The 18,385-nt window shown below is 32.6% G+C and overlaps 1 protein-coding gene across 1 annotated transcript in view; it reads right to left on the reverse strand.

The window, feature by feature from the left end:
* The window catches only part of LOC126915404 (uncharacterized), a 129,811-nt gene that overhangs the window by 85,317 nt on the left and 26,109 nt on the right, over window positions 1-18,385 (reverse strand). The window lies entirely within an intron of this gene.

The raw sequence follows: 18,385 nt of genomic DNA on the forward strand, positions 1-18,385 counted from the left end.
TTCGAAATGTTCATAGGAAGTCATACTTTCGTCAGTCATCGTACATATGCATATTTATAAGATGTTTCCAAAGTGTTCATGTTCGTGAAGCATACAATATTCATTCAACATACAATATTCATAAGAGATTTCTGTAAGTGTTCAAATACTTCCGCGAGACACTGTAAGTGTCACCGACGCAGCAGTGTAATCCTCGTTTCTTTGTGCCCTAGTTTCTTCGCGGGAAGCCCCATGACGATGCTGCTGTGGCTCCTTTAATGGACCTTCGACAAAGCTCCTCTACTCTTGGTATTCCCGGGGCGTACGTAAGGCAAGATTCTTGTAAATTGCACGTCGCTGCGACATATCTTTCTAGAAATCTCTCTATATTTCCGGTGCCCTTGTAAAATAGTTGCTAACGGCACCAAAATAATCTTTTCCCATATGAGTGATTTTTCTCCCGCTATTCTTCTTCTTCCTTTTGTTATCGAGCAACGATGTTGAGAGTGTAGTTTTTATAAAATTCAACGTCTTTATTTTTATAACGTAAAACGACGAGTTTGTCTCTCGTTATTTTCGATACATTAAAAATTTCTAAATATTCCCCGGAAAATATCACATAAAATCTGTTCACTTTGCTTTTAATTATCCATAAAACTACCTATCCAAGTCTACTACTATTTGTCAATGCATCGTTTGAAAGATTTTTTGGATTTATTAAGACAGCGTATTTTTCACTTTTTTAAATAGAATATACGTAAAGACTTAATAATACCAACGATCAAAGAGGAAATGGACAAGAAAGAACAGCAACACATCTTGTCTCTGAAAACAGCAAAACTCTCGTAGAAAGGATTGAAAAGAAACCACCCCATTGATCTCACTGAAGAAATATGATTTAGTAATCAAGATAGAACAATTTATCAAATGTCCAGCTAGACAAATTATAAAGTACAAGTTACTAAAAAAGAAAGAAATTTTTAGATTTCCATTGTATGTTTGGCTGGCCATTTGTAAGTGAGCTAAGACTTTGAATTGAGCGCTGTTTTCATCGTGTACACATCGTGTATTTTTCTATTACGCGAAATTACGCATGAAGACTACAACGAAACTTTCTATATTTTTCATGAGATCAGTTTTAAAGTTCAGTACGTTGTTAATTAATTCTACGTTATCAAAATTGTCCTTTTGTTTTATTTCAGGCTAAAACATATATTTTTCCAGTCCCTTTATAGCTTTAAAAATATTATTATTGATCAGAGCACTAAAAGGTTCAAAGACGTTAAACTACTGCTTCTCTTAACAATTAGATCTTTTACAAAAATTTCTCCTACAAAAATTCGACAACTAATTGATCCTAATTTTTCCACTTTTAGCTATTTTATGCTAAAATATTCTTTCTTGGTCACAAGATGACATTCAAATCCAAAATCAACAGAGACATAGATATATCCTTTATCTGTCGTCTTTATACGTATTATCTATATTTGAACAAGTTAATTAAAACCAATATTTTGAACATCTCGAAAAGAATTTCAAGTAAAATTAAAATCGCAGCAGAGAATATGCAGCAAGTTACCTTAGGTGGAACTTAAGTTCATTTTTCCTATGTACGAGAATTCACATGGATATTTCTGTTAATGAAAACCATGATAATGTTCTCAGAGAACGTTCATAGATTCAACCGAAAATCAAGGCTTAAAACATCGCGTGTTGGCATGATACAATTCTCGAATACGATCCATCTTTATACTCGACGTTATGCCGAACGAATATCAGGTGGTTTACTATTCTAGAGTAATTTATTTCTTCCGTTAAATATAACCTTTCTGTTTCGTGATTTACAAGTTAGATCGTGAACGGGATCGACGAATTGGTTCTCCTCTTCTTTCTTGAAATTATTCAACCTACTTTCTTCGATGTGGTTGTTAACGGATCAGCGACGAAAATTGCATATTCATATTTTATCCCAATATTGATTCGTATAATCTCATTAATTCTATTCAGAATCTAAGCTCCTTTCTAATCTGGATATATTTATCCTCTCGAATCCTAACGAAACTTCGTGACTTTCCATTTTTTGAAAAAGATTGCTCTATCTCTTCCCAATGACAACAAAATGCGAGATTAAGACGTTAATAAAGAACGAGATTTTTATTGTAATACTTTGTTCGCGTTGATCCATGCGAGGAACCTCGTTTAATTCAGAGAAATTGTATCGTTTGTTTCGTTCGAGATAGATAACAGTGATAGGAAAAGAGCGTACTAGTACAAGTATTTGTAATTAACCGTCGCGACCTCGATCAAGACGGCCACTAGCCGTGCTAATATAATTAGCCAAACTGCAATAATCCTAAGGAACTGCCATATAACTAAGCACTTTTATTTTACTGTTAAGGCTCTTAACTGTTACAAAAGATCTTTAAGTCGAGACGGTCCTCATGGTTATTATTCAATCAGGTAAATATGGAAAGATCGTTCAGAGATCATTTCCATCCGCTAGCGACTTGTGGTTGCACCCCAGCAATAGTTTTCCTTTATCACGGCATCGTTACTGAACTTATGCTTAGATCAGTCAACATCTCTCGACTGGTTTTTCATCCGTTGATCAATGTCTTGACTGGTTTTCGTTCATTGAGTCATCAGTTGTAACTTACTATTTACGCGTCTCTGAGAATACGTCTGTACTATTAAGTCAGTATTATAATTAGTCAACCACCTTTATTACCATAATCGAAATAGAAGATCGACCAATTCGCGGCGTCGAATCGTAACGAGAATTTACGACTCTCGTTGACGCGATCTACCGTGAACGCGTCTCTCCGCGAATGGTCGAACACTTAATATTAAAGATTGAACATTAAAAATAATATACGTATAAAAAATCCCAATATTGCATGTTAAAAAAGATGGATAACGCATAACTGGTAAAAAGGATGTTACGTAATATAACATGAATTTAAGAGAAGCTCTTTTTATAGTTGCTTAACAAACAAAGTATACTTCCGTTCCATTTATTAACACGAATTTCCTCTCCAGTCTTCTACGCGTAAACACCAGTCACTTTTATTTAATACCATGGAAGAATCAATAAACTAAAAATACTCCATTAAATCGCCTCCAATAATCAATCTACTGAAAAAATAGCATCCAAACGTTCTCCAACGAGTAGCGAGAGATGAAAACAAACTCTCATGCTATATCTCGTTCTCGTGTTTCCTAACAAACTTTCATCGAGAGTTCTCTATTTCCAAAGCAACAAAAGATGCGCCAGCGAATCTTGCCAAAGATTTTCACGTGAAAATTAACTCGACGGTAGCGTGCGCTGGAAATTCCATGCATAATTCAAAGTTTTCGGGTTTCCCTTGTGAATGTTTAATTTCCCAGGTTCGAACGAGCCAGATTCAATTTCCCGTGACAGAAATTCGACAATGGAGCATTGTCGAGCCGTGTTTCTAGCGAAAACGCATATACATCGCTTCCGGTTCTTCGAATACACCCGGCGTTTCGGCCGATTGTTTTGCTGAAAACTTTCTTTATCGCGAATCGCGAGCGAGGAAATATACTCCGGCTTGCGGTCAGGTTTATATTTACCAGCGCTGTAACCAAAATGTAGGTCGAGCTCCAATAGGGAAAGCCCGAAGAGACTCACCCCGCACGAGACTCGCGGATAAGATTTTTATCTTCGTGCCTCTGTTACCCGTCGTAAACAATGATAACCCGTTCTCTCCGATCGAATTGAGCCGATCGGTATCGCGGTGAGCGATACCCAAGGCTGTCAAGTTCACGCGCGAGTTGAATGCGGATTTCATGGTATTTTATTTGTCTGATAGAATCTCATACGATTGCAATAATAGAGTCGTCACGCTTTTCGTGGAATTGATAAATGTTTTGCAGGCGATTGTCAACTGTGTCATCAAAATACTATTGTTTAGCGATAAAATGACATTAAAATGCTTTTTCCTGTGATCTTCATATGTGTAAAATTCATAGTAATTTATATAAAATATATATACATAGACGATATATTGCATTATTATAAACAAATATGTAGAGCCATAATCTCTCATGCGCTGTGCTACCCGAATATTTATGTGTAGTGTTACACAGATAAGAGAAAATTTCGGAAAAGCCTAAGTACATACAGTTAATAAAGAATGGAATAATTTTTTTAAATCTCTGGTACAACGTTCCCTATGAAATTAATTTGTTAGTATCGAACGACATTTTTCATACTCTCTATAAAATACAAATTTCCAAAATATTAAGACTGATTACAAATTCGATGCACGAATTATATTCGAATTAAACTTGAGAAATCATAACGTTTAATATTTTCTCGCAAAAAAATACGTAACACAAAAAGATGATCCATCGCTGATATCCTTGAATGAAGAAATATAAAATTCGGAACTGTAATGGCAATCGTTGAACGAAATCTGAAAATTGATAAAATTTAAGATAAATACTATAATAAGGTTATTTAAATAATATTAAAATTCCATTATACTTTTTACGTTTTTAATCCTGCAGAATATAGAAAGAAACCGTAATTACACTAACAAATATGTACTTACAAGTGCAAATGTACTTTAATTAAACTCCACGTAAAATACGGAATATATTTGAAATTTTCGTTGAAATACACAAGTTATATTTTTGATACACAGAAACGATACAAACAAGGACTGTGCAGTAATTACACCGAAATTCAGACCAAAAGTTTCGAATGTGTCTCTCAATGTTTAATTATTGCGTTATTTGCATTTTGCGATACTCTGCTCTTTTATCGACTCGTCGTTCGATTAAAACATCAAATAAGCCATCATACTCGATATTTGTATATAATCCGTTTATTAGAAGTGCTCGGCTCTACTATGAAGTATAAAAGACAACATTACATCGCTACCTATTAATACGATTAATGTGTTCTTCTTTTCATCTCTTTCGATCTAATTACACTTTTCTAACGTTAGAAAAATACAAGATTGAACAAGATATAAACAAATTATTGTTAATATGCATGATTTCTGCTTTTTCAATCAAACAATATCTTAAAAATACATTATATCTGTAACATTGGACATATTGTACTAATCCTGATAACGTCATATTTAAACACTTTGTAGAGGCTGTTCAATAGCATTATCGATCTTTCGACTTTGACTAATCTGTGGCTTAATGGAAAAACGAGGTACTTCTAACTACTTTGATATTGTTCTTCCAAGAACTATAAACGTTATGGAAATAAGTTATTAAGATTCATGTCTAACCGGTAATTTCAAATTATTAAAATCATATACTTAACTGTTGGAACAAAGTTGTAACCGAGTTGACAATCTGCATGGATTATCACGTCGAATCTTTGACGTTCTCTTTTGCGAAGTGATTATAAAGTTTCCTTCTAATCTCTTAGGCGTCTTTTATAAATTGACAAGAAGATCACTGCCTTTGCTATAAAGACTTTTTATTCTCCTTTTTTCTTTTGTTTTCTTAATTATTAACTACAAACACTTTCGTCATCGTTATTATTTAAATTTACTATTTTTTAAAGGTAATAATAATTGGATAGAAAGCCATTTCGCAGACACTCTTTCTTGGTCTATGACGAATCATGTTCAATTTACTTTCGCCTTGGATTGTAGCCATATAAATTTATTTAGCAGTTAATTATCTTCGTATAAAATTACGATGAATCTCTTCGATACTCTCTTCCGCGAACCGATCGTAAAATTTACTTTTAATTACTTAAGTTATTTCTTTTATGAACTGAGTAAAAGTAGTTCCTCGTTATACAAATTTTCCAGTCATACTTTTCTTTCTTTATTTTTCAGTTTCACTTAATAGCTATGCTCTTAGCGCCTTTTTTCGAATTTTCTATCATAGTATCGTAAAATAATCGTGTGAAACTCGATGCACCTGTAAAAAGTACAGGTAAAACATGAAAGTATTGTGGTAAAAGTGACTCTTTTGGAAAATCAGGTACGTCGGAAGGCGAACGTGATCATATTTCCGAAGTATGGAAACCGTTAAAAGGGACTCTGAAAAGATGGTTGTTGTTGTTGGTTAACATGAGTTATGAGTTGTCGTTAGTCGTTACCAGTTGATTAATTGTATCGATATACTTGTAGTTGCAATACATTAATTTATTAAGAAATAGTTTTAGTTAAATAATTATAATTTTCTGTTCTATCGTCGTAAATAAAAATATAAAATAAAAATTTAAAATAAAAATACTATACTATTTTACAAAGGCGCGATAGTAATCGGATCGAAAGCGTTGTGATTTAAAGTACCAACCCAATTTATTTTCTAATTCCACTAATTGCAGACTAAGCTTCGTTTTCTGACCACTTTTTCGTAACGATCTGTGAAAAGTCCTGTTCAAAAGCAATTTATTTTTGCAACGATCCGCGGCCATATAAATTTTCCAGAGTTTCCAATTGAATAAATTTAAAAATACTCCGTTCTACATAATTAAACGATCGAAAAATACGATTTGTTCGATGCGCGTCCCCGTTCGAGACACTTTATCTCTTTAGTCGAATAAAATATTCAACAGTTTCCGATTATTAAAGCATGTAGATCAGCACCGCGCATAAATTGTCTCGAAACTGCGTTTCATCTTGCTTGTCTCGAGCGTGCTTCTCCTATTAGCGATTGTTGAAAAATTGGAGTTTTCATGTCGATCCAATTATCGTTTAAGAGTCCTAACAAGTAACGCGGAGAAATTGTACATTTTCTCAAGTACGATTTAAGATGTTTGTACGCGTACTTGTGTACCAGAGTTGAATTGAAAGTCTTCGAATGTGAAAGGACGTTTGACGATGTTAAGACGTCTCGTTCATCCTTAAGATGACTTCACAATAGCAATATCTCCCCTTTTTTTCTCGCAGGAAGTTTTACATTTGTTGTGAAACGATGTATTAAGTCTTGCAGAAAAAGGATACAAACATTTGTCTCGTAAATTGATAATTGAGCAAGTAATTTTAATTTCTTGAAATTATACGTATTACGTAAGGAAATGAAAAAGGTATATATTTGTGAATATTTAGAAGTTGAAAATAAAATTATTTGAACGTTATGGTGTAATATATACCTCGACAAACATAAATATCCCTTGAACTAACAAGCGATCTTAAGTATCTAGTTACGAATATATTTGAACTCTGAACATAGAAAACATAATTTTATGTGTGTTATATGACTATACAATATGACTACCCTGATTACATTGGTAAAATTTGAAACCATTCTGAAGATTTATATAGTAGTTATACCGAGTAAAAAATTAGTATGCAGTACAAATAACGATCTGAGATATGTACACAATTAGTGCTAAAGATGATTGCACTAAATATTATACCTGACTAACGTAATTAATAATCGACTGTTCAAATACTTTGCGAAATGCATGTTCGCAATAAATACCTTGCAACTCACGTACATTTTCAGGTTCGTCCCAACTTATGAGATTAAAAAAAATATTGTTTCTTTCATGTATATACTGTTTTCTGAATGAAAAATATAGCAACAGTGTTTCAAGAAACAAATTAAGATAAACTGAGATTTTGGAAAAATGTTTTAACAATTACTCTTATGTGAGTAATAATGATACGAGAGATATAATATATCCCAAGATAACTTTTATGAAAATGACTGAATCGTTATAATTTTTCTAACATCACTATTAATGCATAAGGTCCCATTATAAATAGAATAATGTATCTTATTTAAACAATTATAATTAACACATACTTCAAACTTGAGTATTATGGCGTTCATCGTTGAAAGAAAACATACGTCCCGACAATGTTAAGGCTATTCGAATTATTGTGAAACTTTAATACATACCAGACGGTTCCTAACAATAGATCAAATAAGCAGAAATTCTTCATAACGGAACATTCAGCATAACAGTGAGAGCAGAAAATGCGAGTAGACGTACATACATCAGCCGCAACGCGAGTCGCAACAAGTAACTTCTGCGCAAATTCGAGTTCCCGTCTTCCAAACTCCGTCCAGTCAGCTCTAATCTAGAACTAACCTACATTTAACTCGCTGAACATTTACTTCTTCCTTGAGCAACTCTATTCGTCTCAATTAATTCGAATGAAATCTACGATATCGGATACGAAACGACCGAAATATTTTCTCCGCCTTTTCTTCCAAGTGTTACAGGGATAATGTCTAACAACGTAGTTATGTCCTCGGTGTAATAAAATCTCTTCTTAACTAGGTATATTTCTCTTCCATCCCCCCAGAAAATACGGGGTACGTGATTTCCTAAAGAGACGAACTACCCTGAGACATCTGAAAAGTAGATAATGTTCGGGAATATAAATTTTATTATTTTCAAGTTTTAAGTTTTCGTAGGTAAGCATCAAACGAAAAGTTCAGATCTTTCATTGTAATCTTATCGCCTTCTTTTCCCAATCTTTTCAAAGAAACATTCGACGAAATAACGAAGTTATATCTGTTGTATCTGAAACCTGTTCCGATAGTATATCGATAGATAGCGATCGTTTGAGGACATAGGAAATAAAAAATTCTGTTTGATTTCTAAACTAGAATCAGTTATCAAAGATATAACGTGGGATTTTTCAAGACTTTTTATGGTCGTAGAAACGGAAAGGAAATGGGAGTTTGAAGGATAACAAATCGTTTGTATCTGTTTACATCTAATATTTTTAATCCTGCCTCGCTTCTTCTTCACGTTCGTATCTCTTCAGATATCTTCCTTTTTTCAATACATATTGGATGAATAATGATACGAAAATAATTGACGAGCAAATATTTAGAAACGATCTATATTTTTAACAGCTTATTTCTATCGAAATACAACGTCCACTTTGGATTGTATAGATCTGTGAACAATAACTAGGATAAAAAGACTGAAAAAGAACAGTTCAATTTTTTAAAACTGTCAGGTTGCTATAGCCCTTTCTAAGGGAGGAATCTTAAACGAGAGATCTTCCGTTAAATCTTCGTTTTTATCTGGTTGTCCATAAGCTTTGTAACATCATTCACATCAGCAACGGGAAGATTACGATAACTCGCCACACGTAGAAAAATATGAAAAGAAAGACTGGTTCGAACAAGGTGGACGGATAGCAACCGATGGGTTTCGCGATGATCGCGAGACGCGAGACGCAGAATCGTTTCTTCCTCGAGCGATCAATAAACCATCCTCCATCCCCTTTTGCGGAACGCAAACGCAAAGTACATGGCTCGGGATAGTGCAGCACGCGCAACCGGGTCACACATGTGCACGTGCATCAGTGCGTGAGCTTGTGTGGGATGCTAGGCGCCGCGATGCTTCGTCGCTTGCCAGAGAAGAAGATGAAATTAACGGTCGAGTCCCCCTGCAATGACCTTAATTCTCATGCGAAACATCGGCTCCCAGGGGTGTTTCGATGAATCATTGGCCGCAACCGATCGTTTATAAAATATACTTTCATCTCATCTCTTTCTATTTTTCTTTTTTTTCCTCTCCTCCGCTCATTTCTGCCCGTTTTTTCTTCCTTTCTATGCGTTAACCGTTAAACGACAGCCAATGCGGATAGAAACCACTCTACTCGGTATTACGAATGTTGACAGCACGTGGAGCTCTTAACTTGGCTGGTGTTCAATGGTGGTCGATATTCCCTGGATAGTCACCAGATGGGAAAGATGTAATTTTCATGATAGCACAGGGATTGGTAGATTTTGCGCGTGGAGAAATTCTATGGTAAAATTTGGATCGCTTCTCGATCATGTATATACATTTTCGGAAGGAAAAAATTGTAGAAATTTTCTATTATGATATGAATTACAAATATAGTGGCAGCAGGCAAGAACGTAACGATTATGATTAGGTATTTTGAGAAAGAGGTTTTTAGAATTATGAGAAAGGAGAGTTTTACTAAGATGAGAATTATGAACATACCTACAATGCGGTAAACTTTAATTTCCAGTAGCGGGTAAAAGAAAAACTGGTAGATAAACTGTATGGCAAAATGTGATGGTTTTAATGAAACTGCTTGGATAATTATCAGATGAAAGAGATACAACTTCCATACTCAAGATACAGAGTTAGGATTTTTGTTTGAGGAAACTCTATGGTGGGATTTCGATTATGCACGTATTTCCAGGGATTTTTTAAAATTTTGTAGTAAGATACGAATTATAAAATTCCAAATAATAGTAAATACCAAAACTGTTCTTTTAATAAGTTATGAAATTAAATATATAGTTTTGCTCTTATTATCGAACATTCAAAAAATGAAACTTCGCTTGATCGTTTATATAATGTATAAATAATGTGTAAATGTATTGTGTATATTTGAATCACAATGTACATAATTACTTTTATTTCTGTAAATGTTTCTAAAAAATGCAAAAGCATTTGAAAATAGATTTTGGTGATTCCTGAAAGGAGAACTTTAGACGGATCGTTCAGCTTTATTTTACTTCTCTCCTTTTTTTCTATTTGTGTCAAATGTCAGCTGCTATGGCAATTTATCGAGGTACGCCAAAGTATCGATGTTAAAAGCAGACGAAGTTACATAAAATGGCAAATGGATTTCGTCAGCAAGGAGAGGAGATGAAACCTTGGTGATGATAAAAAGAACTTCTTTCAATGGAAGAGTGAGTTATTGACAATAAAATTTCTGATCAAATTTTTATTACAGAGAAACATTAAGCTCTCCTGAATTTTATATGCCAATTGAAGATTGCTGGATACGGCAACAATAGCTCTTTCCCTCTTTTGTTTCCTTTTTATTTGATTTATTATCCTTTATCTTTTATCCATTATACTATGAACGATCTTAAAAATGATATTTAACGGCAATCAATGACATAAACTCTGGCTAATAAAATTTTATTGGCTTTTATAACAATTGAATGTCATTTGACATTGACACAATGCTTCCATAATCGTTCATTTATCATATCTTGAAATGTCGACGTTGTGAATATAATTGAGTAACCGATTAAAAATGAACAAGTAAATGAATAAATAATTTCGCAACAAAAATTGATATTATCAATAAAGATAATTAAACAAAAGTAAAAGGATATCGTTGATCGAAGTTCTAACATCAACTGTGGTCAATCGTTGTCGAAAATCTGTTTCTAATAAAAGTTGTTTACAATGATAAAATAATCCGAATATTCATTATAAGAATACAATAGACATTGCAAATGAATAACGTTCTATCTGCACTCTATATTTTATCTGTGTTCTCAACGAAACTACAAGATAACTGTCGATGTTTTGAGATAACGATTGAGTTTGATATCACGGTCCACATAGTGAGTCATTGATACAGCAATTCCAAAACCAAAGCTCCAAACATGTAAGTTGCATTCGGTATATCTGGTTCACTGACTCGATTGATCGTTTGATGCTCGTATAGTTCGAGCGCCTTCCAGGTTGGAGAATTTGTTGCTTCTCACACATTGAACAGAATGTTAAACTTGCCGGTATTCATAAATGAAACTCTAAATATCAGATACGTAAATAGTAGAAATACTGAAATTTATTCAAAAGAATAAGAAAGCCCTGATAGATATAAGGAAAACTATCATGAAATTATTGAAAGAGTTTACAGTTATTTCTAAATCGAGGGAGCAAGTATATAATTTACTTTAGTTCTGCATTTCTCATACTGCCATACAGGCACAATCTTTTGTCTTTTTATGGCATAAATAAATTGATGATTCATAAGTTCTGACGCTAATACGTATTAACGACGAGTATTTATCTTAATACGTTACTTTATAACACATTTTTATTCACTTCTCAATTGTTTTTAGCTTTTAGTTTTTAATTTTTAGCTATGTTTGTAGGGAAAATTGTACCTTATATTGTTTCATAAATTTTACCGTTGTAATATTAAAATAATGTATCGTTGTATAAGGTGCCAATACCACAAATATACATATATTGTATTTAGATGTAATGACATCTATAAAATATTAATAATGTTCGCTGTAATGATAAAATATAGTGCAAAAATTAGTAATTCGTAATAAAAACAAAGAAAACGCGAAATTTACATAGAGATACCTAAAAACGAACTCTTGAAATCGCTTGTTTTATATCGATAAAAATGGGAATTAATAAAATTGTATATCAGTGAAGATACGAATTAATAACATCTGTTGAGCTAAGCTGAGTTAAGAATAGAACGTTAAACGAATAAACGTGTTTCACGCTTTTCATGTTTCCATGTTTAACGAACACGCTTTAAGTAACTCGATCCTATTTTTTAAATTAATAGTGCTTTGATAGATATAACCAATTTGTTGTTCATGAAAGGCACGATGATAAGCCAATTTATCAAACGCTAATTGCAGAATTTGCTCCCAGTCTTTTGACACTTTTATTATCTGTAGTTCTCCACTTTTCTTCGCGTTTCATCGTCTCCGTAGGCGTAATCATTAATGTTTCTTAATAACAGACGTCTTATTTGCTTACTCAGCTCTCTTTCATAGGACTTAAAGTATTACTGCTTTTTCAACCCTCGTTTATTACTCTTCCTCCTTCTTTCTTCAGTTAATTCCGAGTTATTTCTGCATCTTGTGCAAGAAATGTGGCATTGTATCGATTTATTGGCCCCGGCAAAAGGTAATAAGGTTATTCGTTTTTAATCCATTTCTATGTTCATTTTGTCAGGCAAAGAAACGTGAACTATGAAAACAAACAATTACTTGGAAAGAGAGTTTCGCTAGAAGCTTAGGGCGTACATCGTTTGTTTCCCTTTTCTTTTCTTCTTTTTTTTTAAAGCTACTTCTTATGAGCTCTTCTCATTTCCATTTTTTCTAAGAAAAAGATCTTCTCCTTTAAAAGATATTCTTAAAAGGTATTCCTTCTTACAAGAATATATAATGATATAAAAATATTTCCTGTTAGGAAATAAAATTAAAATTAATTAGACTCATAGTCGTCTGTTTCAATCACAGTAAATAAATCTATATAATAAATAAAGATCACTATAATTCTGATCGCTATAATATTTTTAATTCGCATAAAGCTAGCTAACCCAATTCACTCGAATGATTGCTAATACTTAATCTATGCAAACCTAGTTAGTATTTTGATTTCAACATACAACATGGAACAGTTATTATCATTCAACTCTAGCGTGAACCTGGATCAGCTTGTAGAAACATAGAATTACAAGTATATGATTCAGGGAAAATATTATATTACATATTACACATGATAATATTATGTTTTGTAAATATTCAGTATGGAAAAAACATGATTTATTATCTCTGACATTCAAAGTTGCGGTATTCAAATTAAAAGTGCCTTAAACATTTTTTTGGCACTTAATTAGTAACATTTGAAAGCTGTAATATTTTGTTGAAAATATTAAAATCCATTAATACGTGATTCGTGAAAATAATATTTAATTAAAATGCTTCATTGAATTAAAATTTCGTTATTTCACTGGAAAGCACTCAAATTGAACTTTAATTTTGCTAACTGGCGTGTGTGAATCGGTGATTGGGAATATTTAGCTCGTGTAAACTAGTGTTCTTTGTACTAGCTGTTTCGTACGCGTCAACATTAGATTCCATATCTTCGGCTACAGTATAATAATAATTCATAATTTACATAATTAGAGATTATCGTTAATGATATTAGCGTCAGTAATTACACTGAGCGATTCTAAAGCTTGTTACAGCTCGACTAAAGTTGATCGAGTCGATCAACTCGCCGCTTAATGAACCTTGTCGACCTGTCTGAATACACTCGTTCAGACACGTCTAATATTTTAGTAGATTGGCACCTAGCTATTCATGTAAGTGCTTAGCTATCCGTGTTCGCAAAGTATAATTGAGCTATCGTAACCACGAAAGATCGACAGACGACATATTGTTGTGCGATGCTATACGGTACTGTCAGAAGTCTTGCTTTGATTTCAATAGAAAGAATTGCAGAAGAAATAGAAAAAGACCTAAACATAAGAAAGCGTGTATAGGTTCGAAAATTATTAAAACAGAAATAATTCGTTTAGAGCTACAAGTAGCCTTCTCACAGAATTAGAATTAGACGATCCTATAGAATGTTTTAGAACATCAAAAAATTCTTTTGATTTATTGTTGCCTAATGTAATAAAAATCACGTTAAATACGATGGACGTTAAACTTGGTGATTAGTAAAATAGACCATAAGTGTAAATCAAATAGAAGTTCGTCCTAATCCAGAGTAAGAAGACTATAAAAAATAAATAATAAATATAAAAGAATAAAAATTGTCATATTAGGTGTTGAAAGTCTATGGTGCTGTTTTCTATCGTAGGCGACGCGCAAGGTAGCCACCTGTTCCAATTGGCAAAAATTTAGTTAACTAAATAACGAAACATTTAGATGGAACATTTGTTTATCGTTTCCGTACTAAAATGATATTTAATAAAGTAAAGATTTATTTCAGCGGCTTTAATAATCCTTTGGGAAATTTATATTCTTTATACGAAGTTTACTGCGTCTTATTAAATTCAAACTCCATTGTCTAATATTCGTTTTTAATTATTTACAGTTTTCTATATAAACGATATCGGCTGATAAAAAATTAATTAACAAATAGAGAAACGTTTTCTATTAGGAAATGTAGATTTATATTTAGTACAAAATTATGGGTAGAATTCATGCTTTAATCCGGATTCGAACTGTCAAATAAACCATTAGTCATTTATTTTTACGATTGAATAAAAATATCAAATTAAAGAACAGTTTTGAATTGATTGAGCGAACTCCTCGAGAATACAATAAGAAAAATATTATTTTGCAAAATACGATAATTCTGTACGCGCATTTTTTATTTATCTTGTAACGAAAGTACGTGTATTCAACGCAATGAAGATTCGATCTTTCGCATATACGCGTACACACGTAGCTACGTAATATATCGTGAATCTGAGATAAAAAAGAAATATATTCTTCTAACTGGAAAAGAAAGTGAGAAATGATACTGAGGCGTGATTCGCTCGATTGAAAAATCCTACCGGAGAATTCTATCCTCTCGTACTACGTATCAAACTTTAAAATTCAACGAGATATGCGCGAATAACGGCTCGAGCGTGGAGAGTATCGACACAAATTGCAGTCTTGCAGATAAAAGGGAAGAAAATATTAAATCCTTAGTTTATCGAATTATCGATAATTCGTTTGACATGAATTGACGAGGAAAAATTCACCGTGGGGAAAATATAACATTTGTTAATTTCTTCATCAAATATAAATGCTCTATATAAGAACCTCTAAAAGCTCTTAATGAAAAGCAAAGTTATTGGAGCTTCCTCTAAAAGCTTTATCATTTGATCAACTCCTTACGAAGGAAGCTTCAACAACTTCAGTATACAAATTCCTTTCCTTTTAACCGAATAAACCGAACAAATAAGACCACTTATGGTTCAGAAATGACTATTGTCATTGTAATTCCTATATCTTATTAAATGCAGATAAAAACAATTAAAAATCGTAATTAAAAAGCACCTAAACGTTTAACAGATCCCAATCTGTTTTTTGGAACAATATGTAGACTACCGGACAGCTCTTGTCAAATACAATTTCACTTTATAAAATTATGATATTTTTTGTATCACTTATATTTAAACCTTCTTTTGTTCACTGCTCTGTAAATATTAGAACACTTACTCGATACGCATATTGGAAAATTTCTTTTTTTTAGTATTTTCCATTATAACACACATGATGCGAGTGAAATAACAGATTTATAATAAAACAACTAGAAGGTAGACACAGTGAAAAGCATCCAATTTGTAACAAATGTTAGCAAATCTCATCGTCAATATGGCTAGCAGTCTATGTTCCAAAAATATATGACTGTTAAGGTATGGAGAGAATTTGAAGAAGTATTGGAAAGAACTTTACTTGAATATTTACATAACTATGCTCGCCACGTGGGCTAGTCGCGAAATTACAACAATAATACTGACAAAGAATTTCAAAAAACGAAATATTAAGAACAAAGATTAAAAAATAACATTTAAGCAAAAAGAAAGAGAAACGACAGGTAAAGCTAAAGACCGTTTCCCTTTCTTTAAAAAAAAGGGAGAGAGGGCGAAATGTTGAACATTTTGAAACATGTATCGGATAGTTAAGCGGAAACTGTACACGCTTTATACTCGTGAACAAGCGGAAAACCGAAAACAATGGAAACAATGCAGATTGGAAATGTGGAAAGTCGGAGTTATCACGGTATTATTAAACTGTTTTTGTTATTTTCAAAAATTGCTCGTGTAAAATATTTCCATTGTCCTAGTTTAGATGATAGTAGAGATTTCCATGTGTCCATAACAACATCGAGGAGTGAGTGACGAACTTTGTTCAACCGAAAAATCAGATATAGGCTCCTATTGCTTTCCATTTATCCGTATCCGAATTGCGTCACGACAATGGTCAGTTGTCGCGCGTTTCAGAATTAAATATGCTCTCTCGTCACCACTAGATATATATGTACGTAGCCGATTGGAAAATTTATCGAGCCATTAAGAGATATCATGCGTAATTCGTCAGTGTTTTTCTAGCGTTAGAAAGTTAAAGGATACTCAATTTGATTTTGCAACGAGGATAAAAATATTTGTACTTTATAATATTGTAAATTAAGGTATTAATCGACGACATGATATATGGCACCTTGAAGCTTAGGTTGCAAAAATCATTTATGATTTGTAAATTTTTACATCATATTCCTTTGTGTATTATGTGAGAAACAGCAAATTTAGTATTTTTAGAATTCCCTTCTTAGATACGAAATTTAGTAATGGTAAATTTCAATCATCGATACATCTTTTGTTATATAGAATGCACCTATGTACAGTAATATATATTTTATTGTAGTTAAAGTCATAACAGATTTAATTTTCAATCCCTATTTCAATGTATCATATACATTTTAAATAAATTTAGAATAGATAGATAAATATTACATATACAGATAATTATATTTACTTAATATTGCTAATGACACTGACGTGATATATATAGTGGTGAAAAACTATCGTTATGAAGAACTACCTTTATCGTAATAGAGAATTTTTAAATAAAAAAATTTCTGGGAGGTTCGTATTAAATCACTTCACAAGCAACGCGGACATTTACAAGGCATACATACAATAAGTAAAAGAAAAAGACGATTCTCTGTTACTTATTTATCAGTAATTTATCACTCTTCCTTATTTTTCACGATTATGTTTTCGTACTACATTTGTAAATATATTTCTTTCTTTGTAACTTTTAGGAAAGTTTTCCAAAAACTCATAAAAAATGTTATTATCTAAAGAGCATAAAATACTACATACACGTTTGTAAGAAATATTAGATTTATAAAATTCTTTTAATATAAGTACTATGAAAGATAATTCGTTTCGACTCGGCCAATTTAATTTCTCATCTTCAACTTTTGAGATAGTAAAATTTGAATCTATAGATACGTTCCCCGGGCAAGAAGAGCGATATGCTTTTTTTAGCACAAGTTTACTCCAACTTGCTCGACTAAACTCTGACTTTCTAACTTTTTTGTGGATGCTGAGCAACGTGTCTGTAAAAAAGGGCAGCAGGCCTGGGAAACCACTAAAACCTAAGATACACTGGAACCAGTGGATCGATAAACCCATCGTGTAAACCTAACAAGAAAACGGTTACTTTTTGAGAAATAAAACATAACTTACGAAACGTAATAATGAGATGAATATATATATTTGTAATTGAACAATCTTAAAAGTATTTGAAAAACATTTCAATCGAAAATAGGTATAAAATATTTCTATTACTAATCTTGTAGTATCGCGGAAAAATCATTGGGAAAAAAACCCGATGAACTACGGTGAGGGAAAAGTGAAAGTGCTGACGGACTAGGAAAGATAGGAAATCCCAATGAGCCATGTGGTCCAGCAATATGTCGATTACTAATTTTTATGACTTTCATGATTAATTATTTCTTTTTCATTAATAATTTGACTTTTTTGATAGATTCAGAATAATATATAATTTGTAAAGATAATTATACATATTCATTAAAAAATATATTCATACGAGTCTATTAAAATATTTGTTAATAAATCTTTTAGTCTGTACAATTAACATTAAGCATACAATAGCTTTTGCTATTTTTACCATAGATATCAAAATATATGAACATAAATGAAACATTTACAGAAAAATGAAGGAATTCTTTTTTTTATTGTGTTATAAAAATTCAGAGATATATGTAGAAACTGTGCAAAATATGGACAACGCTTGAATAGCGCACGTAGTAGGCCACTAAACTACCCAAACACCCTGTCCGGCTCCTTCCTTGGCACCACCCTTGGCACGACGATCCCCTCAACGCAAGAGGTAGTTTGACTGTTCGCGGTCTCAACGGATGGATGTGTGTATATATAAG

Source organism: Bombus affinis, chromosome 1, assembly GCF_024516045.1.
Source record: "Bombus affinis isolate iyBomAffi1 chromosome 1, iyBomAffi1.2, whole genome shotgun sequence".
Taxonomy (NCBI): domain Eukaryota; kingdom Metazoa; phylum Arthropoda; class Insecta; order Hymenoptera; family Apidae; genus Bombus; species Bombus affinis.